General features: G+C 37.5%; 1 protein-coding gene and 1 long non-coding RNA gene across 7 annotated transcripts in view; both read left to right on the forward strand.

Moving 5' to 3' along the window:
* Positions 1 to 24,953, forward strand: part of LOC133525181 (myotubularin-related protein 6) — a 105,997-nt gene that overhangs the window by 31,552 nt on the left and 49,492 nt on the right. The window lies entirely within an intron of this gene.
* On the forward strand, positions 278 to 1,944 carry LOC133525175 (uncharacterized). The gene is made up of 2 exons (XR_009800529.1): positions 278 to 1,178; positions 1,682 to 1,944. It is a non-coding gene; the product is annotated as an uncharacterized LOC133525175 (long non-coding RNA).

The raw sequence follows: 24,953 nt of genomic DNA on the forward strand, positions 1-24,953 counted from the left end.
GGACAAGCCGAAGACAATAGGGACATTTTTAATAATTATGAGCTTTTAGGTAATAAAGTCTACCGAAGAACGCCCCGAGGTCGGAAATGGGTGGTGCCAAAAAAATGTATTTGGCAAATCCTAAGAAGCACGCATGACGATCTGGGACATTTTTCAGTTGACAAGACTGTCGAACGCATCAACCATCTTTATTGGTTCCCACGAGTGAGATATACAGTTAAGAAATATATCAAAAACTGTATAAATTGTTTGTATTTCAAAAACAAAGGTGGGCCAAAAGAGGGTGAACTGTTTCCTTTACCTAAGCATGCTCAGCCGTATCATACATTACATATGGATCACTTAGGTCCATTTGTGGAGACAAAACAAAAAAATAGGTATTTATTAGTGATGGTTGACGCGTTTACAAAGTTTGTATTCATTTATGCCGTGAAAACAACAAACTCTGCTCACGTCATTAAAGAATTAGAACTTATGTCTAAAACGTTTGGATATCCAAGGCGCGTGATCACGGATGCGGGTACAGGGTTTACGTCTAGTGAGTTTACACAATATTGCCATAGTAATAACATTCGGCGTCATACAGTAGCTACAGGAATGCCACGTGGAAACGGTCAGGCGGAGCGTTTTAATAAAACCATTTTAGATGCTATGAGGACGTTAGGCGCTAATACGGATGACGATCGTTGGGACCAATATGTTAAAGTATTACAACAGGGACTCAACAGCACTATACATAAAACCACCAAAGCAGTACCAAGTGAAGTGTTCTTAGGATATCGCGTAAGAACAGCTAGCGATAATTTATTGACATCCGAGCTTGATAACGGGGTATTAACTGATGTTTCTGACTTGCGTAAAAAGGTCGATGAAAATATTAAAGCCGATGCATTATATCAGAAAAAGCGGTTCGATGAATCACGAGTTCAAGCGTGCAAGTATTCGGTGGGTGATCTTATTTTGCTGAAAAATCAAAGCAAAAATAACGATGGTCAAAGTAGAAAGCTGATGCCAACTTATAAGGGACCATTTCAAGTCAAGAGCGTCCTAGGGAATGACAGATACGAGGTGACGGATATGCGAGGCTCGGAACGAAGTACTAAGCTCTATTCGGGCACAGCCGCGGCGGAAAACATGAAGCCGTGGATTCGAATAGGAGATTGGCCTTCAGATTAAATGTAAGTCTTTTGTTATTATTTCGTGTTGGCAAAGATAATAAAAAAACCCGTAATTAGTATTAATGTATATTAAAAGCTTTGTCACATACCTAAATATGTGCTAATATATGTTTTTTTTTTTTTAGCGATTTTGGCTCTTGATAACAAATTTTTATCATGTGTTGTTCCACAGACAAAGAAGACTTGTTATGAGGTGAACTTGGAACGCTTAAGTGAAGCTTTTCGCTCGTTAAGTGCAAGTGACTTTATAATGAGAATGAATGGGTTCGAATATAATTTAACTCGGTCTCTTGAAGTAAATAAGTGCGAGTGATTATTATTCAGAACTTATTTAATATATATTAATTGTCTGGTACTAAGTGGCCAACACTTGATAAAAAGTAAGACTTCTATCATGTAAATCTCATGTCGAGCAAACCAGTTGAAATAATTACTGGGAGAAAAAAAAATCAATATACTTAAATATAACACATTTTAATTCTATGTAATTTCGCACATTATAGGACCCTGGATGGATCGTGGTGGTGTCAGGGGCTGACACATTGCAGAACGGCCGTGTTGGCAACCCCGAGTTCACGCCAAGATTCTACCTGCTGCGCGGCCGACTTGGTGGTGGTGGCGCCCCTCCACCTGCATAAATACCGCTGCAGAGCCGGGGACCGGGGCTTTTGCGATTTAGACTTCGGCTTCGACACATGATATTTCGTTTAGCAATGTAATTTGATTTATTGTACATTTATTTTTTGATTAAAAAGTATTTCGTATATTTCAATAGTTTTCTTTGAGTAAATTATATTATTGTTTACAGTAAGGTGGAGGTACACCCCCAGTTGGGCTCTGCTCTAGATCTGGAATGACATCCGCTGCGCTGTGCCCTACCACACAAAGCGAGATGACATTCACAATGCCCATACCTCTCTGTGTTCGTTAAATGTAGCGAAATTACTTGAAGTTCTTAAAATGGCCCTTTCAGTGGTGATATAAAGCCTTCCTTCTAAGACCCTTTCTGACTATCTATCTCACGTTCCTGTGCCGAAATCACTGGTAACACACACTTGTTGACCACCTTGTTAGTTTAGGATAGGTTAGAGCATGCAACCTTATTTGACTGGAGTATAATTCTGCAATACTCGGTGTAACGTTACTAAAACATTCACAAGCAACCGCCCGTGGTTGCCAGATTTCGCAATTCGGCACAAATGTTACTCTGGCGGATTATCTTTCTCTTGGGACATTAATTTTACAGTATTCGGTGTCGCGGTGGAGTGATCTTTAATTAGGGTGGAAGCTTTTAGATCTCGTTCAAAATATCTTTGTTCACACGGTCTTGTTTTCAGATAGTTGCTACGGTTGAATAATCCTTTATTTTACCAGATGTATGAAAGTCTGAGAACAAATTCGTGCTTCGAATTAAACAACAAATGGGAATGGCATTGTACGGCTTGGTGCTCAAAAGTTGACGTTTGACATTTAAGTTAGCTGCACGTCATCGTTTTCAGCTGTATAACTCGGGTTTTTCTTCGAATTTGCTCGTCTTAACTGATCAGTAAACCTTCGCTAAAATACTACGTCGGTGGCAAACAAGCATACGGCCCGCCTGGTGGTAAGCAGTCTCCGTAGCCTATGTACGTCTGCAACTCCAGAGGAGTTACATACGCGTTGCCGACCCTAAAACGCCTCCCACGTTGAGCTCTGGCAACTTTACTCACCGGCGGGAACACAATACTATGAGTAGGGTCTAGTGTTATTTGGCTGCGGTTTTCTGTAAGGTGGAGGTAATTCCACAGTTGGGCTCTGCTCTACATCTGGAATGACATCCGCTGTGCTGTGCCCTACCACACAACGCGAGATGACATTCACAATGCCCATACCTCTCTTGTGGGCGTAGTTTAAGGACGTACCCGGGTCCGTCGTTACGTAATCTACCAAGATCAAATTTCATGTGTTGTGTACGCACACAGCACATGAATTTTGTTTTTCAAGGCAACTGAACAACAAAGGAAAACGATATGTAGCCACAATTAAGTGGATTAAAAAATGCATCTTAAGAGAAAATCATTAAGAATAAACTGACTCGCTGAGTTGGGAACTTCTGGTATTATGACCACATTTTCTAAGCCTTCATCAGCTCACCGTAATATACTTCGGGGTAGGTAAGGTCACGAACTTTGTTGAGCCATTTATGGCGTTATTCATAAACGCGTTACTGGCCTGAATTAGCTATGAATCGTTTGTCTTTAGCTGTCATCCCTTTTCTAAAACGCTCGGTTAGTCAGGGAATAAGCTACTGAATTTGGGTATTTTCTGTAGTTTTTTCCTATCTGAAGGGGGTTGTTTGTCTGGAAAATGTCCGGCAGAAAGGATGAGAATTTATCTTGTTTTTCTCGGAACACGCAATAAGAATTATGCGGTATTACGTACGGGACGTAAGAGCTTATAAATAAGCCTCGGACAAAGCAATTAGTTACCGTCTACTAGCTTTACATTACCTGCCGTGAAAAAAGTGTCTCCCTACCTAATAGCTGTCTACGTTTAGTTTATATGGGAACTGAATGGCTTGTAAAATACAACGTGTCCCAAAACTCAACGATAAGCCGGCACCAGAGGATGGAGCTGCTTATGATTAGTCGAGAAAAAATAAGGAAAAAAATATATCTCAATTATTTTAGAAATTACAGAAAAAAAATGAAATTCATCGAAAATCGACATCCCTAATGGTATTTTTAACGACCATGTCACAAATATTCAAATATTACTGTTTTTTTTTGTTTTTGGAAACTTAAGTAGCCCTGCTATCTAACACAGTTCTTAAAAATACCATAATACATGTAGTTTTTACACAAAAAATAATCAAAATTCATTTTGTCCCTACAATTTTGAAAGATTTTTTCTTACAGTCCACTTTCAATCATCATGGTGTAAAAAAATAGTATCGACACCACTATGGCAATTATTTTCAAAAGTTGACGCAACTAACCAAGATTCCAAAATGGTATAATACTTTAGGAAACCTAGTCACAAAAAAAAACAACGAATTTTTAAACAAGAATCGACATTATTTAATGTTGGCGGTAAGAACTGTGTTAGATAGCAGGGCTACTGAAGTTTCCAAAAACAAAATAAAAAACAGTAATATTTGAATATTTGTAGACATGGTCGTTAAAAATACCATTAGGGATGTCGATTTTCAATGAATTTCATTTTTTTTCTTTATCTTCTAAAATAATTGAGATATATTTTTTTCCTTATTTTTTCTCGACTAATCATAAGCAGCTCCATCCTCTGGTGCCGGCTTATCGTTGAGTTTTGGGACACGTTGTATATGTTTATCGAAGAAGAGAAACACTATTTTTGTAGAACCTACTTTCTACAATGATGAGGAACTTTACGACGGGGCTCGGAACCGGTATTGAAATAGCTATTAATATCGTTCCAAAATAGTTACATTGTTTCGTTCATTCAAAAACCAGTTCATTGATGGAACGCGAATTCAAAAATTTCGTTCGTTCTCCTTACCGGTAAGAAGCGGAGCGAAATTTGATGGGGAATGATATAGTACCGATACCGGTTAAACTCAAAATATGTAATTTTAAGTACTAGTAGTAACTGGTATTTACAAAGAATTTAGAACTTAACAAAGGCCCAACATACACGGTAGGGTATGCAGATGATTTAGTGATTCTTGTAAACGGGAAATTCCCGGGAACAGTATCAGGAATCATGAATACAGCACTGAAGCAAGTGGAGAGATGGTGCAACAGCCATCAACTCTCTATCAACCCAGGCAAAACAGTGGTAATACTGTTTACCAGGAAAAAGACCCTCAATGGCATGGAGCAACTGAAGCTTTATGGAAGGGTACTGGAAATGTCCGATGAAGTGAAATATCTAGGTGTAACACTAGATAAAGAACTGAACTGGAGGAAGCATGTCGAACTTACCACAACCAAGGCGCTGAGAGTGTTTGGAATGTGTAGAACGGCATATGGGAAAACATGGGGTTTAAACCCAAAGGTACTAAGATGGATCTATACCATGATGGTAAGACCTATCATTTTGTACGGATGTCTGGCATGGTGGACAAGGACACTAAAGAGCACATGCAGGGAGAACCTTATGAAAATACAGAGAACAGCATGCATGGCTATTACCGGGGCGTTTAGAACAACGCCAACAGCGGCGATGGAGGTATTGCTAGACCTCCCGCCGCTACATCTGGTGATACAATCTGAGGCGCGGAAATCGCTACACAGGCTGGCACTAACAGGCCTATGGAGCGATAGCAAGCCAAAGACTAAACACACAAACATGGAATGTGACAATTTCATGGAAAGGATAACGAATATGGGCTGCGATAAGATGCAACCCAAGTTTGTGTTCCGTAAGAATTTTGAAGTTAAAGTTCCAACAAGGGCTGAATGGACCGAAGGTCTTCAAGCACCAAATTCGGATGAAAACGACATCATATGGTACACAGACGGGTCCAAGACAGTATCTGGTACGGGGGCAGGCATTTATGCAAATGACTTTAGTTGTAGCATAAGCATGGGTAATTACGCTACTGTCTTCCAAGCCGAGACGTACGCTATAATTGCCTGTGTGCATGAGAATATAGTTAGGCAAACCCAAGGGAAGAATATCTATATACTCAGTGACAGTCAGGCTGCACTCAAGGCGCTCAGGGCGCCCAGAGTGGACTCTAGACTGGTGTACAATGGTGTCCAAGCTCTGAACGAGCTTGGAAGACAAAATAGAGTGCAACTGGTATGGATTCCAGGGCACGAGGGATTCATAGGCAATGAAAATGCAGATGAACTTGCCAGAGCCGGATCCGCAAGTAACCACATAGGTCCGGAACCATTCGTGGGGCTCTCACAGGGAACCATTATAACGGCTATTAAAGACCACACTAGGACGAGACACCAAAAAGAATGGGACAGTCTGACGGGTCTAAAGCACTCAAAGCTCTTCATACAAGAAGTAGACTCCGGTTGGAGCAAAAAGCTATGGAAACTTAGCAGGAGACAACTCCAAATTATAACAGGGGTGTTTACGGGCCATTATGGGGTCAAAGGGGTTTTGGCCAGGATGGGACACTCTGACAACACCGATTGTCGAATGTGTGGTGAAGAGGAAGAGACAGTAACACACCTAATGTGTGAATGTCACGCCCTCGCCAGACAAAGAATGAAAGACTTTGGAGCAGGCTATCTGGAACCAAAGGAATTCAAAAGGCTACCCATAAGCACCATCATCCGACACATGGAAATGGTCAAAAAGGCTCTTGAGTAGCTAATGGGTCTTTCCTTAGGGGGCAACTACACAAAAGATCCCTATGGGTCGAAGTGTATCCGCAAGGGCCCCCGGTAATTAGAAGATAAGATAAGATAACTGGTATTTGAATACCGTAAAACTTTAATAAAACTTTTGTACTAAGTATCTTCCAGTTGGACTTCAAACTTTTTTTTCGGACCGCTTTTTTTCCGAAACGACGCGAATTTTTTTTTCTTCTTTGAAGTAGGTCGTCCATTTCGGCCAACCCTCCTTACAAAGGCCACAAATTATTCTCGTAAAAAAAATCTCTGAACACGAACCGAATCCCCACTAATTGTGATACACCCTGTAACTATATGTATAAGTATTCCGGACACAGAGACGTGTCAAAGTTCTGGGTACCTGTTTAATGTTCTCGTGTCCCAAACTTTAGGGAACAGGAAAGTCAAGAACTTAAGTCTCGACATGACTCTCGGGTCGCCAATAATATACTATACCCTCTACATGTCAGCAACACTTAAGATGAGTCTAAAAAATTGTGTATCGTATTTTTACACGTTTTAGAGCCTGTTCCACAATGTCCAAGTAAAGTGTTAGATAGCTAGTTAACAAATAAATTAACTGCCAGATAAAACTTTCTGCAAAACTTAGCACTTTATCTACTAGTTTGTAGCTTATTTGAAGATAGTGAAACGCCAACGATGACTTTATTGGTTTCATAAGTGGCAAGTAGCATGTTTAGGAATTTACTTGGACATTGTGATGTGAAACAGCGCCTTAATCAAGGGCACATGAATTAAGCTATTTCTATAAGCATGCATGCATGCATGGGTACTATCCCTATCTATACCCTACTAAGTTCTTGCTTGGATCACTTGGCTTCAACTCTCTGGAAGTAAGGCGTAATTACAAGTTTTTGACACATATGTGTAGCATATTGAGGGGAAAAAGTGACTGTCCCGACTTGGTGTCAAGACTTGTAAGACTTTCGGTACCGTTCGTGCCAAAGAACCAGCTCAGGCCGCGGTGCTCTAGTCTTTTAGCCGTTCCTCTTGCGCGTACAGTTTCGTGCAGAAACTCTCCAATTCTTCGAGCCCTCAGGACAATTAACGCGTTCTTGTCATCAGCCCCTGACTGCGATGTGTTTGCTAGCAGATGGGTAAATGTATGTCGTGAATGTTTGAAATACTGTGAGATGATGGATGAATGATTTGTTTTCTATTGTTTATTGTATTGTTTGACATGAAATTGTATAATTGCATATTTTAAACCACTTGACATATTTTTAATTTATAATATTTGCATGACTTAATTGTAGTTCAATAATTATGTACTATTTTGCATGTATACATTTGCCAGCGCTTTGGTGCGAACTGTAATGCTGTGTAAATATATCGTAATAATAAAATGATAAAATGATAAGCTTTTATTTAACTTGCCCTGCTTTAAGCTAAATTTGACCCACTTACCGATTTTCGATTGAGCTGAAATTTTGCATACATATGTAAATCGGATGACAATGTAATATTATCATGACATAGTGCTTATCTGATGATGGAGATAGGTGGTTGGGAATTTTGTTTGGGGTCCTTAGAATCGTTTCGACGAGTATTAGTTGCCTGTGGAAAGAAAAGTACAGTCAGCGATAACAACCACCTTTGTACCAAAAATGAAATTGTTGCCAAGAGCTTATTTACATTACGACTCGTAATAAAGTGATATCTTTTATCTTAAAAACGACACATTCGAACCAATATTTCATCATATTAATTACTGTAATTTTGTTTCAGGTATGTATGTAACGAGAATGGAGGAGAATGTTTTGAGATGGAGGTACAATCAATCCCATCTTCTTACCAGCATTTTCGAGTACGACTGAGCTCCTGTATTATCTATAGCTAAGTAAAAATAAATTAAATGAAAAAGTTAAGTACAATGTAAATTTGATTGGAATCTCTGACACAAACCGTACAAATTATAACATTTTAAATAATTGCGCTAAGTACAGTCAACCAATTTGATTCCTAGGCCACTATAGAACCATGGCATAATGACTTCTACGACAGTGCTTATTGAGTGATGCGTGTCAAGTATCTAGTAGTTAAAGCGACAAGGTACTATAGTGGCCTAGGATTCTAATTGGTTGACTGTACCTGTAGTTGTGGCGTCCATAGCTGTTAACGGCTTACCATCAAGCGGGCCGTAAACTTGTGTGTCATTGACGTGGTATTAATGAAAAGTAACTTTGGGAACAAATCAAATTATTTTATGAAATATTTTGATTTGTTTTTGTTTTTTAAGAGTCACACTTTATTTTAAACTGAAATGTCACATGCTAAAGAAAAGTGACCCAGTCCACCAGTGAATTATATCCGGGTCCACTGGAGGGCAGGGCCACTTTTTCTTTAGTGTCTTCTTCTTCAGTCGGTCCCTCAATGCTGAGGATCGTGACATCATGTCCTTCTGTTGAAGACCAGATTCCTCCATAGGCTTCTATTCCTCGCCAAGCGCATGGCCTCGTGCAGTTTTAATTGCATTGGTGCAGTGATTTGAGCACACCATCTAGTAGGGGGAGGGCCCTGAGGTCTGGTGCCTTCAACTTTGCTCGTCATAATAACTGTCTCTAGGCTATCCAGGGAGCGGCGTGAGAGATGTCCGAAGTATATGAGAGTCAGGTCCTGGCATATTGTTGCCAACCGGCGTTTTATGCGTAGCTCTTCCAATATGGACTTATTAGTACGCATAGCTGTCCAAGGTATCCGTAAAAGCCGGCGCCAACACCACATCTCAAACGCGTTGATACGCTTGATCAAATCTGCTCATTTATTCCATGCCCCACAACCATAGAGAAAGATTGGAAACACCAGAGAACGCACAAGTCTAACCTTCGTCTGTTTTAATATACCTTGATCTATCCAGATCTTGTCTAACCGAGTCATGGCTCTCTTCTTTAGTGTATGTATATATATATATATATGTGTGTGTATTAATATAGGACAAAGTAGAATAAAAAAATTTCACCCAAAAAAATGTTCGTGGCGCGTCGTCTAACTCGGCCAACCCTTTTTTGCTTCAATGTTTCATGTACTTTTCCTTTATCAGACAGTACTGAATATGCCCTTAAACGGATCCACAGTATTTTGTTACAACCTGTATAATCGACCTAAGAAGAAAATTGAAATACTCGTAGTCCATAGGTACATTTAAGTCCATATGAAATGGTTAATGACTCAATAAAAATTTAACGCCGCTTTCCTGACTGGGTTATTTAATTATTCAATTTGTACTTGATAAAACAAACCCCGTAGTCTAAATTAATGGGTGTTCGAAGGACTTATTTCCACTTTGAAAGCAATAATCGAAGCTTCTTCACAAAAGTTTACAGCTTCAAGTTAAAGCTCCTTCAAAGAAAATATTCTGTGTTCTTATTAATAAGGGACTCGAGCGAATTCTCGGGCAAAAAGGCTAAAAAGGGTAAATTGTAACTTTGAATGAAGTGCGTGCTGGGAGGTTAAATGTGAACTAGAACTGAATTTTTAATATTATCGCATAATCAAAGGGTAGTTCAGAACATTTCAGGTAGTTAGTCATACCTGTCACAAGTGACCATGATGTACAAAATACATTGCCGTTCGAAAACGTATAATAATAACCTAGTTATAAACCCCTCAAAAACAAAGTACCTTATATTTGGATCTAAATTACAGCGTAATCGGATAATTAATTCTGATCCTAGATTGGTGATTAATGGTAAAAGGATTGAGAGAGTGGATGCAGCCAAAAATTTGGGATTGATTATAGATAGTGATATACGCTACATTGATCATATTAATACAAAAATAAGAAACGCATTTTATAGGCTAAAATTTTTGTATGGTATCCGAAATTACCTAACGGACGAGGTGAGGCTGGTTTTGGTTGAGTCACTAGTGTTATCACAGTTTAATTATTGCGATATCGTATATGGACCACGCCTGCTGGCTAAAACCGCACAGGCAATTCAAAGAGTTCAAAATGCTTGTACTAGGTTTTGTTTCTCGGTGCTAAAGCGAGCCCATATCACACCGTTTCTAAACGAGAGAAAAATTCTGAAGATGGCAGCACGTAGAACCTTGCATATGGCCAGTATGGTTAAAAATATAGTCTCTAGTCATAAACCAGAATATCTTTATAATAAGTTTCGATGGATGAAAGACGTTCACGGTCGGAATACTCGCAGTAAGTTTCTAAATAAAATGAGTGCCCCGAAACATAAAACAGCAGGTTATCGTGGTAGCTTCAAATACTCTGCATCTAAGATCTGGAACGACCTACCACCGCCATTGCGAGCTAAAATGTCCCTTCCAATCTTTAAAGGCAAATTGAGCTTACTTTTATTAAATTACCAAATTTCCTCAGAGGATATAATTATTTAAAATGGTGTTGTGCTATATTTTGGACACTTACTAATCCTGTTGTTTATAAGTTTGTATTTTTTTTTATTTTATTTATAAGTATTCTCTCATACAAAAAGTACTATTACTTATCGCTGTACGTTTCAATGAACGAAACTTATGACTATGGCATTGTTTGTACCTATTCAGTAAAATACTTGAGTTATAAATGTAACCAGTTGTCAATATCAAGTAAATACCAAATTAAAATATTAAATTTTCACTTGTAATAAAAATTTCTTTATTTTTTCGTACTATAATTGTATACACTAGCTATCTCTCGTAATAAAACAAAAAATCCATTAACCCGCATGTCATATCAATGTGGTTCAGTGAAGGGGACGGACTGAAAATCAGCGCTGCGCAATCAATTTGTAATAAAATGGCTGACGCAGCGTACGCTGAGTCCGTTCCTTTTGCCGCGCATGCCTATTATTATTATTTTTAAGTGAAACATTGTATTTAGTGTGGCAATAAATGGTTTCTTATTCTTATTCTTATTCTTAAAACAAATCAAAAATGTTACATTGAAAGAATATTTCAGAATTGTTTAATAGCACTAAATCCTACGTCTAGTTTAAGTTTGCCGTTATACCAAAAATACACACTGTATAAAGGCTCTTTGTTTGCTCCGCCCGTATTAAAAATAATCAAACTGCTCTGAAGGCTTTGTTTTGTAGCACAATAAAGTATTTTTATGAAATTTCATTTTATAGAGCATCTGTTTTTTTTAATGTACACGTGTATCGATCCTGCGACAGTGACCCAGGTATCAACTTAGGGAATAAGTCCTTCATTCCTTATTTGCCTTGGTGCCTCGTGTACACTTTCATTATTGCGTTCTAATGGTTCTTTTAAAAGTCACGGAAAATGTCGTGTGCGCGTCGGAACTTATTTAATTCCCAATTGGGTACTTGACACATGTTGAATATTATAACAAAATTTAGTTAAATGGATAGAAAATGAGCCATGAATCCATTATAAAAAAGTGTTTTTTTTTTGTCTTTCAAAAATATAAAAGAAAATGGTACCATTCGATTCCTTACATTTTATTGAACGATAAATTGTATGACAACTATACACATAAACGTAATATTTCAGGGTCAAAATGGCAATTTCCTTGATCTTCCATGCATTTAGGACAGACTTATATGATGTAACGTCACATCACCTTATCATTTTGTTACAGGCGTTTCAATTGTCGAGTGCGAGCGTCAGACTTTAACTCTCATTTCTGATCTTTGTGTTGCTTAAATATAGACATTTGATCCTCAGGAAAATCAAGATCGCTTGACATTATTTACAAAAAACAGTCAAGTAGCCAATTGGGTTATCTTGTTTCACATAAATGTTATATTAAGGAATCCTTTTTCACTGGTCTTTCTCTCCTCGAGAGTAATGTTTTATATGCAGGTATGTGTGTGTTCGAGCATTGCAGGGAACATTTTGAAAGCCTGTCAATCTCAATCATACTTAATAATATATCACAGTGAACATATCGAAGGTGGAAAGCCTTTAGTCAATATTTTGCGAATTTTACAGGAGAGCCGTACTCGTAGTAGTCGTACTGTTCAAGTCATTCCACTGTGCCACGTCGAACCTGCATCAAACGGAGATGGATTCGGCTCCATTTCGGGTGCTGTGATGAATGTTGGCAGCGTGGAATGAAACAAATCGCGAAATACGCTTAAAGGCTATTAAAAATGGGGTAATTTTGTAAAGGTAGAGTTTTAAAATGATACTAGTTTTCATTGCTTTGGAGTGTATGTGGGTCGATCATCTTTTTTTGTTGCATTAAATGGTAAATCATCGAGCGAATCGGAGGTCCTATAGTCAACTAGGTACATTTTATTATTTTGTCCTATATGTTACACATGCTTATTTTTTTTATATAAAATAAATTATAGGACATTATTACACAAATTGACAGTAAGCTCAATAAGGCTTGTGTTGAGGGTACTTAGACAACGATATATATAATATATAAATACTTAAATACATAGAAAACACCCATGACTCAGGAACAAATATCCATGCTCATCACACGAATAAATGCCCTTACCAGGATTTGAACCCGGGACCATCGGCTTCGTAGGCAGGGTCACTACCCACTAGGCCAGACCGGTCGTCAAATATTTTCGTGTATTTTTATTATTATTGGTTCGTATATTTTCGTTCGTATATGGAATCGTATATTTTTATTATTATCGGTTCACCAACAATTGTTTACACTTTGTAAATTTAAAATACAAACGTTTTGACTATTAACGCTAAGCGTAATAATTACTTATAGGTAAACACCACATGCATGAATTTACAGTAAATATGTTAATACAAGTGTACGAGTATAGTTGTAGTTTTCGCTCTTTAATGTATATTACATAAAATAATTATATCACTACAGTCAATGATATCTTTTTTGTGTGCCTAATAAATAAATAAAATAAAATAAAATACCGTCTACAACAATAATGGAGAAAATTAACTATTACAGTGAATCACTAACTTATGCTATTATTTTTTGCTCAACAGGAGCGGATAGATTTTTTAAATTGATATGCATGCCCAACAGCTATTTACTACCTTACATAATCTAGGGACAGGCGAGTTATGCGTTTAGTATGAAACACAAAATAAAATCGTTCTTAAATTACAACATTAACGCTTCTCTCAGAGAATTTGCGAAAGTATTTGTACATTTTCGACGTCGCAACGTCAGCTTGAGCTAGGCATTTGGGATGAGAATGTCAGTAATCCCGGCAATTCCCGGCGGCTAATTAGGACGTGTATTTACGGGCAGTCCCGTGACGCCCGTGATAAGCCGCTTCTGTACTATTTACCTACTGTATAGATATAGATCGTGTCATTCACGAAGACGCGAGCCTTGACTCGTATAGCCATATTATTAAAGGTTAGATTTGGCAAATCTGCGCGTCATCGTGGATGACACGAACTATATACATATTAGGTACAGTCGCCATCAGATATATCAGAGCGGCCAAGGTATATACTTGTTAGAGTACGTATTATTGAACGAGGTGCCCAAGAAAGTCTCTCAAGAAATTAAAATGTATGTATATTTTTGTACATTTTGAAATAGAGGTGGATTGTTTAAGAAGCCACAATAACTGCCATCGTTCTACACATGTTTAAAACTTTTAGAACGCAATTTGACTTTGATCCTTATTCTTTTACTGGTATGTGTTAAATTTGATTAAATATCAATGGACGACCGGTGTGGCCTAGTGGGTAGTGACCCTGCCTATGAAGCTGATGGTCCCGGGTTCAAATCCTGGTAAGAGCATATATTTGTGTGATGAACACGGATATTTGTTTCTGAGTCATGGGTGTTTTCTATGTATTTAAGTATTTATAATTATATATTATATATATCGTTGTCTAGGTACACTACAACACAAGCCTTATTGAGCTTACTGTGGGACTTAGTCAATTTGTGTAATAATGTCCTATAATATTTATTTATTATTTATTTATTTTATCAATAAGTAGCGCCTTCTCTCTGCAAGGCCTATACAACAAATTGAATTCTATTTAGTTTTTCAAGCTTTTTTTACGCTTTTATTTAACTTGCCCTATTAGTATGTTTATTAGTTTGTTAAATGTGGGTCAAATCTTGGAAATTATATTTGACTTAAGTACTTCCCGATTTATCTTAAATTTAGCGTACATACCGATATAAATAGAATAGAATAGAAATCATTTATTTAGACAACACATCAAATCAAGAGACCGGACGGTATGTCCTTGATTCCGTGGAGTATGGGACGGGTGCTGGTGTGGGATGCAACGTGTGTAGACACACTAGCCCCGTCACATCTCCACCGAACTTCCATGAGGGCAGCGACAGCGGCAGAGGCGGCGGAGAACGCCAAGGTAGGAAAATACAGGGGTATCGGCACCGAGTACAATTTTATTCCATTCGGTGTCGAGACCCTTGGTCCGTGGGGCCCTGGCGCTCTGAGTCTCTTCAAAGATCTGTCTAAGAGACTCAGAGACGCCACAGGAGATCAAAGAGCTGGCAGCTTCCTCGCTCAACGCATCAGTCTAACGATCCAGCGAGGAAATGCTGCCAGCGTCTTCGGTACTATGCCGCAGGGGCCATTTTTAGATTTATTTTAGTTTTATTTTAGATTTAATTTAGTAATATTGTAGTTTTAATTTATATTGTGTTTTTATAATGAATAAAATATTAAATACTTTTTAATCAAATAACACATATAGAATATACAGGGCAAAGATAAACAAAACAGTGGAAACAAATATGTGAAGCCGAAATGGTCTCCACTCAGCAATGCAGCTGGCACGACTAGCGTGGTCAACGACGCTGGTTTTATGTGGAGCCAGTGGGGTGGGACATCACAGTGTGCGACATGTTGTAAATCGGATGACAATGCAATATTAATGATGACATGAGCTGATCTGACGATAGAGACAGGAGGTGGCTATGGGAACTCCATGATAAAACAACGCAAACTAATGGTATTTGGGTTTGTTAGAATTGTCTCCATAAGTATTACGTAGTTGCCTGTGGAAAGAAAAGTACGTAAGTCAGCGATTAAAGCTTGTACTAAAAATTGATACAATGTTTTCCACGGCTTCTTTCTATGACATAAGTAATCGGTTTTGTATCAACACGCCCTCGTTTCTACTCTCCTCTCTTCACTTCATAATATCAAGTTGCGAGGATTAAAACCTCTATTGCTTATGAAAGGGGTCAGAACTAAGCTCTTGAAATACAGTTAACTGATTCATTTTAAGCTTTAATATAAAGTAATACGGTATATAATAGTTAAGCTTAGCTAAGCTCTAGACTAGCCGATTTACCATGTTAAAAGCTGAGTCTTATTACAAGGTATTATGGTCTACAATGCTTTGCGAAGTGACTATTATTGAACGAGCCTTATAGCAACGGACTGCTTGATTCATAAGCCTATGACAAGGGAGTTACGGTTTGCGATACTTTAGTAAGACAGCCGTAAATGAACCTTAACAAGTGTGGAATAAGGTTAAGAATTGGTTAAGAGTTTTAATGAGGTTTTTGGGTGGTCTGAGACACGTCGGGATTAACTCTTTGACCAGCAAAGACGTCCATAGATGCGCACGGTTTCAGCGAATATTCGCTATGTGCACGACTGTCACGCAATTTAGTGTCCGCAACGCAAGTCTAGGGGAAAACGTCAATTCGTCAAAAAACGACTCCAAAACTAAAAACTACTGAACGGATTTTCATACGACTTTCATCTATCAAAAGAGTGATTCTTGAGAAAGGCTGAGGTATATAACTTGTTAAGGTTTCGTGTAAATTGATTGAAATAAAACGATGTTGTCGGAAAAAATGACGCTGGATAGGAGCTTTAATCGAAAACGCTGCCTAATCCGTTTGAGCTATAACAACACAATGTATGCTGGGGTTGTTTCTCATTCATAGGTCTACAAAAAAGTCCGCGATGTTAAATGTCTATCTTTTAAGGATAACTTACTATACCGCTTCTTAACTTCTAGAAAATGATCACGTAATATGTGGCATTTGCAAAGCCATACATTATTAACAATTATCAAATTAAATATGTTAGTTATATTAAGCATTTCATACAGATTACAGCGGTGCCATACAATTAAAATGAATATTTCAGGAGAAATCTTAATTTAAAGTTTTATTTCGAGCCATATAACTTGTACGAAATGTTAAAATCGCAATCCGCAGAGAGTTCTAAAGTTTACCACCTTATGCGCTGGGATCGCTTTACTTACTCCGACCATGCACATCGCACGGTCCCAATATGGCGCGTTCGAAGGGTTCAAAAAGTATCTCAATTCGGAGAAACATTTTTCCAATCAAATTAGTGTCTCGTAATACAGATGTTGGAACTTTTGTGATCAGAAAGTTTTAACGAATGTCGCACCCGGGTCGCAACTTTGTTCGATCTAATAACTCAGAAGGAACACAATTATATTTATTACATTGTAATGGTGTATATTTAGTGTGGAAAAACTAATGACCAAGTTATACATTTTTGATATTTAAAAAATTAAACACAGATCAGTGAAAGAATAAGGATCAAAGTTAAATGGCGTTCTAAAAGTTTTAATCATGTGTCGAAAGATGGCAGTAAATTTACTATGGCCACAAAGTTTTCTTTGACAATCCACCTCTATTTCAAATTATCTTCGGCCTTCTCTACTTCTTCTGCTAGAGCCGGGCTTAACTAACTAAGCAAACTCTGCCTGCACCGCCTCTGTAAAAACAAAGTGTGGCAGTGTCATGTCATTATAAATGTCATACTTTAAAAAAAGTTTAAGAAAAATGTGTGCATAGATAGCTTGGGCCGACTATAACTACCATGAAGGAAAATATAATTAATGTTATTTTACAAACTGGTAATCAACTTGTCTACAGCATTTAATGAGAATGTCTTAATTCTTCAAGATAATTTAAAGAAAAGTTAATTTATCTAAATTCAACCGTAACTTCCAACCAAGAAAGCACATAATCGTGCTGACTGTATATGCGTCCTTTTAAAAGTACATTCGGTTAGAATCTTATTTGGGTGAGAATCCAATTAAGGCGAGGCGAGGTCCCTGTTGATCTTACGATATCGGGTGCTCGGGGATCAATTGGATCGTGCTTATTTTTAGATTGGAATCGGTACACTATTTACTTATAGAATTACCACTTATTCCACCTATTTCAAACTATTTTTTTTTACTTACTTCGGCTTGCTTTTCAGCAATTTAGTCGTTTTGAAATTAGAATCACTTCAGTGATAGCTTACTTACAGGGAATGTGCATGAACTGTAGAGGGCAGCACAGGAGCCGCTTGGTTATTGGCGCAAACTGTGAATCTCAAGTTCAAGTTTCTGATTTAGACCACAAGATGGCAGAATCTACAACGCGCAAGTGCGCGTGCACTATAGGGGGCCCCACCTGCTTTGGCGTGAAGTATCAATGTCAAGTTTAAGTTTTCGATTTTGGTCACAAGATTGGAGACCTTGCAACGTGCACGGCACGGTTCCTATAGGCTGTCTAAAGTGTCTAAACGAACTCTGTTTATACAGGCTTTAAAGTAACACAGTGTAGGGATGGTTCATATTTTCATAAAAACCCGGACCCGGGTATGTCCTTAAACTACGCCCAAAAGGTAGTTGCAGGTGTCCATAGGATACGGTAACTGCTTACCATCAGGCAGGGTATGCTTGTTTGCGCCGACGTAGTATAAAAAAAATGAATCGATTGGGGCGGGACTGCTACACTCTAAGGCTACTTCAAAGTCTGTGCAGTTGGCTTGTACCGAGCATTCTTTTGAGCGTTGGCGTCCAGTCAGCGCTATAAAAATAAGCCGGAATCGGCTTATACTTTTTTCCTACTCCTCTTCTGTTATCTGTCATTTATGCATTCTTTAACACGAATATAAGAACATACATAAAAGGTTTCAAGAAAAGTCTATATTGTCTATTCCTCATAACAGCACTTGTGTTTTTAATCGCTATAACGTCACTGCGATTAATGGCTACCAACCTAACAAAATCAAAACGAATACAGTTTAAAACTAAGTGCATTGCTGCCAACTTACAAAATATTCATTTGGTTGCATAGTAAAAACAATCACTTCATAAGTCAGAAACATGCATGTGTCACCCGTAATATAGCAACACCCATAGACTACGACCGCTTAGCGTTGCTTGTTAGTCTCCGTAGGCTATGGTGGCCAAAATCGAGAAAAAAATGTCCAAAAATTAAATTTAGCAAGTAGCAAGTACCAGGGCCTCATGAGTTACGAGGAGGTGTCGCTGACCGGCCGGCCGCGGCCCGGGCCGGGCGCGTAACAAGGTATGCACGCGCGTCTTGGCTATATACTTTTGCTTTGTTTACCTAAATTAAGATTTATTTTTGTTGACTCGTAGGAAAAGTATTGTATGCATAAGTACGTTGTATAAGTAGGTCAAAAAATGCTCGTGGCGTATTCCTTTACAATGTAATTCACGCCACTCGCCTTTTTTGAGCCTTCTTATACAACTGTTGCATAAAATACTATAATAATGTGATCCCGGCTATATGGTTGTGTGAACATTAGTCTGACGCAACGTACACGTCAGATCATATTAAATGTATGAAACCGATTGCCGTTCTGATGCGTCACGATCAGACATAGAAGTTTTTGTAGCAAGAACGAGTGCTTAAGAAAATGAATCGACAAATAATAACATCGATAAGTCAGTCATAGATTAATAATTAAAAGATGTAAATTCTACTTGCTGTAATTTACCGAGAAATTTCAAGAATGCAAATCAGTTACAAATCCGACCATAATTTATTTATTACATACATATATTAAGTACCTATTTAAAAATAAAAACGTAAACTGTAGAACTGTATTCTATCGTCAAAAAATATCAAAGAAGAAGAAAGAAGAAACCAATGGGTGTATCAAAGAAGATATCGAACGTGTTGTGTATTTCGCGGTAGCTATCTTTTTATAAAATGTTAAAAATATCTATAACGCTAAGGTAATATCGATAATAGACATTTCGATATTTGATTTTGTCAATCACTTTTTGCCACAAAATCTTCTATGTCTGGTCATGATACAACACAACACGACACGTCAGACAAATGTGTAGCTGCCCCGCCTACGTTGCGTCGAGCAGCAGCCATAGAGTTGTTTATGTGTTCCGCCGGACGATTGTCCGTGTTAGGTGACGATGTCTTGTTTTCTCGGGTGTAGCTATCGGTAGCCACATACAAAACTGGACGTAGTCGCTCAACATGGTACGGTGTCCGGCGAAAACACCGGACATCTACAGTCGCCATCAGATATATCACAGCGGCCAAGGTCATCAAAAATATCTGAACATATACCGTAAAACCACCCAAATACACAATTAAACTCAATTTTTGTCGTTCAGGTGTGTATTCTGCTATATTTTTGTAGTTCTAAGGCAAAGTACGAGTATGTTTATAAATGGAAGGTAAAACTAGGAGTAAATCACAAGGAACATTGGTATAGATACTTAATTTCCTTTTGAACTTGTGGACCATAGTTGCAGTATTGGACTATAGTTGGGTGGTTTTACGGTACTTTAATGTCTAGAGAATAGAGACTTTGTTCAGATATTTGTGAACACCTTGATCGCTCCGATATATCTGATGGCGACTGTACAAGCGGCCATAGAATTGACTAGACGCCGACGATCGGGACAGGCTAGTGTGGGGATCTCTTATAGATGCTTTTGGCGCGTGCTATATCTGTACAGCTTTGTTTAGATTAGGCCCAAGTCGATCTGGATAAGATTGTCCCCAGGTATTTATTTATTCATGGTATCAAGATCATAGACACTTATATAGATTGAATTCCCGGTAAGACTGCCTACAAATCCCATCACATCGCTCAGGGCAAAGTTTTAATGATCGAACTGTGTCGAGCCCAAGTCACGGATACCTTTCTAGTAAACTGACTTATTTGTGAACCTTATTGCAACGTAATATAGTCTACATTGGTCAGTTAAATGTGTACCTGTCTCACTAATCCTTCCTGAGGTTTACAAGTTAAGGCCCTGCATCGAAAAATAACGGGATCTTTGAAGCGTGGCAGGGGCTAGCCCCGGAAACAAACAGACGTGATTTTCGGATATATGTATCTTGACTATATGATAAGAGGTATGATACTAGTCGAAACAAAAAGGCTTAAAATTTTCTCGATAGAATATAAATCCAAAGTTACATCTACATTTTTAGTGTTTACCTCAGTGCAACTAGAAAACACATCTTCATCCAGCATAATCCACTTTAAAGTAAAGGTTTTCATCTCGTCTTAAACATCATTCAACTAAATATTAACTTATTATCTTATACAAACGGATTTATTCTCGTTTTTGATTTTATGAATTCAACAGAAAACGCCCATTTTACGCAGTTCGACTTCTCTTTTTGTCATGCGTCAAAGTCATATATGCGTCCTTTATGCCAGTAATGTTAGATGGCCGTGGTGCCTCAAAGAGGTAAGACCTATGTCAAATCGCGCAGCGCTTCAAATTACGTAAAATCGACATATCCAATAAACGTTGAGTCGTAGCGCTATTAACTAGTAACGGAATCCGAGGTCTACTACGAATGGAGCTATCTTTACAGGCCTATACGTTACGCATGTGTGCGTGTTTGCTTAGCTACGTCAAAGTCAAATACTCTTTGAACAATTACAACGGGTAAGGAAGTTTCGACAGCATCTGTAATGTATCGGTAGCTGTGTGGTCGTGTAGACACCAAAGAAAAAATGCGAGACATCTATAGACCCATCGAATCTAATCGTAACTTTTTGTTTTCTTTTTTTGTTACTATATAATATCTTTATTGCTTATTTTCTATTTTATTGTAAAAGTAAATCTTGTCTGTCTTATACAGAAATAAAGTTATTCTTTTAAATATGTGTATTAAAAACATATTTTAATGACACGAATTATTTTATTTTATTCATACCAATTTTTCTATAGCCTAGGTAATCTTTATGTAAAACAAATATACTTATTATATAAAAAAAAAAAACGAAAAAAATCAACATGTTTATTAGAAAAAAAAAAATCGTTTGCACGGGCCGGGGTTTGAACCAGCGACCTCTGATTTGTAATCCGCATGCCTTAAGAACAATTCACATAATTTATTTAACAGGATACTGTCAAAACGTCAATGACTAATATGACTTTTCAGCAAAGAGTAAAGTAACTATGCTTTTCAGTTTGATTTTACTTGACAAGGAGCAATAAGAAAAACGTACCGAATCGTCCCTTTCTTAAAATTGCCATTCAAAGAGAGAGATGGGCATTGTGATAAGAGAGGTATGGGCATTGTGAATTTCATCACGCTTTGTGTGGTAGGGCACAGCCAGTACAGAAAACCGCAGCCAAATAACACTAGACCCTACTCATAGTGTTGTGTTCCTGCCGGTGAGTAAGGTTGCCAGAGCTCAACGAGGGGGGGGGGGGGGGGGGGCGAGTTTAGGGTCGGCAACGCGCATGTAACTCCTCTAGGCGTACATAGGCTTCGGAGACTGCTTACCATCAGGCGGGCCGTATGCTTGTTTGCCACCGACGTAGTATAAAAAAAAAAGAAAATTCAGCTCGTGTGTGGTGCTATCTATAGTTTTTTTATATGGGTACGCTGACAGCTGTCGTTTCAATACGAGTTTGCGAGATTTGGCGTTTTTAGGTTAATAATTATATAGAGATAACACCTGTCACCCTACCCATCGAGTTTGAAAAATACTATAAATGTTAACATATACAGGATGGTTTTTGATAATGTATATCTTAGAACTTACACTGTTTTTAATTTTTTTTTTTTCAGATTTTAAAATTATACTTTTTTACCTTAATAATATATCTTAGTCTTGACAAAGACGATTAAAGTTTTATACTTAGCAAAATCGCTTACTAACAATGTCTTTCCTGTAAGTTTAGGCAACTGCTATAGCAGATACCACCATTTAACAGCAGTATCAGTTCATTACACTTGGTTCGGTGCTTCAACCTCTTGTCTAACTGTCTGATAATTAAAGTAGTTCCTAATAGACGGCGTTGTGCAATTTTGGATATCCCGATCAAACTTTTCATTTCAGAGGAACGCGATTCTGTGTTGATAATGTTAGTCAATACTTTATTTGTCCATGCTCTTGAAACCATTAGCCAACCAATTAGCTTATGGCGGGCATTGAAGGGTCGTTCTTTGAAATCAGATTATTAAATATAATTTCAATATAAGCCCATCAATCGAATAGGCATACATTTTGGTCAATTTCTTACCTATCAGGGGAATAATAAAATCGATAAAAAGAATGTAAAAGCGACGAGGGAATGAAAAAAACCGATAAGGGAATGACAAGGAATGACATAATGACAATTAATTTCGGAACAATTACTTCCAAAATAATACACTGAATCATAGAACGCTCTTAGCAACTTAATGTTATTAATGTTATTATTAAGATCTATAGAACGAAGTACCAAACGTTGATTTTAGTTGAAACCCCAGTCCAAAGGCATTGAATGAGAACCAGGGGAAAAGAAATAAGTATGTCTTTGATCGACTGTTATGATTACGATAATTTTTACTTAATCCATGAAAGTAAATAATCATTTACTTGACATATGATTTTACATTGTACATGCCCATGAAGAATACATTTTATATCAAAACACACGGGAATGAAAATCACAGTGAACCAAAGCCACGGGAACGATATTATGAAATCGTTTATTTCAGGTGAAAGACCCATAATTACATCACAAACAAACGAAAATACAATACAAATTAACTTAAATTAAAAACAGTCAAAATAACAATCATAAATACATACGTCAATTTTGTGTTACCTGTAAGAATAGCATATATTTTTAAGAAAATAAGTAAACTAAATATCAATATCCTTAGTAATTTACCTCTAGTTTTATGTCAACCTAATATCCTAAGAGCATTTATTAGAAACATATTAAGAAGTTCTAAATGTCACGGAACGTGTAGTGTGACTTCCTCGGATTTTATGATATTTTATTTTTCTTTGAAAGTGTTTTTTAAGAATTTTATATCAAATGTTAACACTTACACCTATTCCACAATACGGTTTAAAAATTGTATGGATATATAACGACTTTATAACAATTTTAATAACATACATCTTGTGATCAGTTTTCGTGTCACCGCCGCGCGTGATAACATAAACATGCAGTACTCGGTAGAAAGTTACCTTTACGTCTGGCAGCCTTTTTAACGCTTTTTTTTTAGAACAGCAATACTGTGTTGGTGTCAGATTTGCAAATGGCTGAAGGGAGAAATGTTGTCGAAAATTATTATTTTGTGTTAATTTAAAAAAAAAAGGTCAACCTTAACGCGTCACCGCCATGTTTGAGTTTTTAAAAGTCAGTGCTCATTTCACGTTATTGTTTGTAACATAAGATATACCTAATACATTCGAGATTGAGCTAATTATTTAATATTTGCAAAAAGGTAATTTTTAGGTAATACCGAACATGTTTCAAATTGTCACGACAGTGGCCTCAAAATTCTCTCCCCGCCACGGACTATTGAATCCACGTTCGTGTCATATAGATACGTGGTCGTGACATTCTCAATTCGTTTGATTAATTTAGAGGCATATTCACTCTTTAGAAATGGATTGTATTAGCTACGTTCATTTGTTATTATTGCCCAACTGCCGAAGCAGAAAAATGGTTTCCGCGTGTATGTGGATGTATGATGTGTATCCGATTCTTTGTCACGCTCTACAGCGTTAGTTTGACGAATTTCAACGTATGAGCTGTCATTCGATGTGTCGTAGTCATGGGAGTAACTTAGGCTATATTTAAAATATTGTATAATGCAAAATAGTGGAGTTGGCCGCCAAAATGCCGAAACGTCACGGCTGAGGGACTCTTTGTGACAACCGTGATTATGTACTCATTTTATTTACCTTTCCTGAGGGTATTAAGCTTGACCATATGCATCAAAAAATGCTTTTTATACGTAACAATATGTGAAAAATATTTTTCTGGACACAATTTAAGAATTACCCTGATTGTTTGAGTAATTGTTTAAAAGTTTCACTTTTTTGTAGTTTTCGTTGTTACCATATACTTACTTTTTTCTTTTTTATATGTAGGTGACAACTGTGATTCACTATCATCCGAAAAATTGGTCGTCGGAAAACGGCACCCTGTATTTCCTGCCTCAACAATATATTATGGTTTAAGACATTTATTCTCATAAGAATATACATTATTCACTTAAAATGAGAATTTAAATTTAACTTAATGCTATACAATGACGTGGTGTGTATGTTTTTGCATCCCTCGGAAACACGAGTGAATTCGCATATATACTTATTTGAATAGGAGTAAGGTTGGTATTCGTAGCGCACCCGCGGCCGTGCGATGCAAAAACTGTACAATATTAACTAATTAAGAGTGGGTAGCGTAACAACAACATGCATAACTCTGCGAGTACAGTATCCAAGAATTAATAGTTTTAGATCAAAATATGTCATGCTTCTTAATGTAAAAGTAT

This window comes from Cydia pomonella, chromosome 14, assembly GCF_033807575.1.
Source record: "Cydia pomonella isolate Wapato2018A chromosome 14, ilCydPomo1, whole genome shotgun sequence".
Lineage (NCBI taxonomy): Eukaryota > Metazoa > Arthropoda > Insecta > Lepidoptera > Tortricidae > Cydia > Cydia pomonella.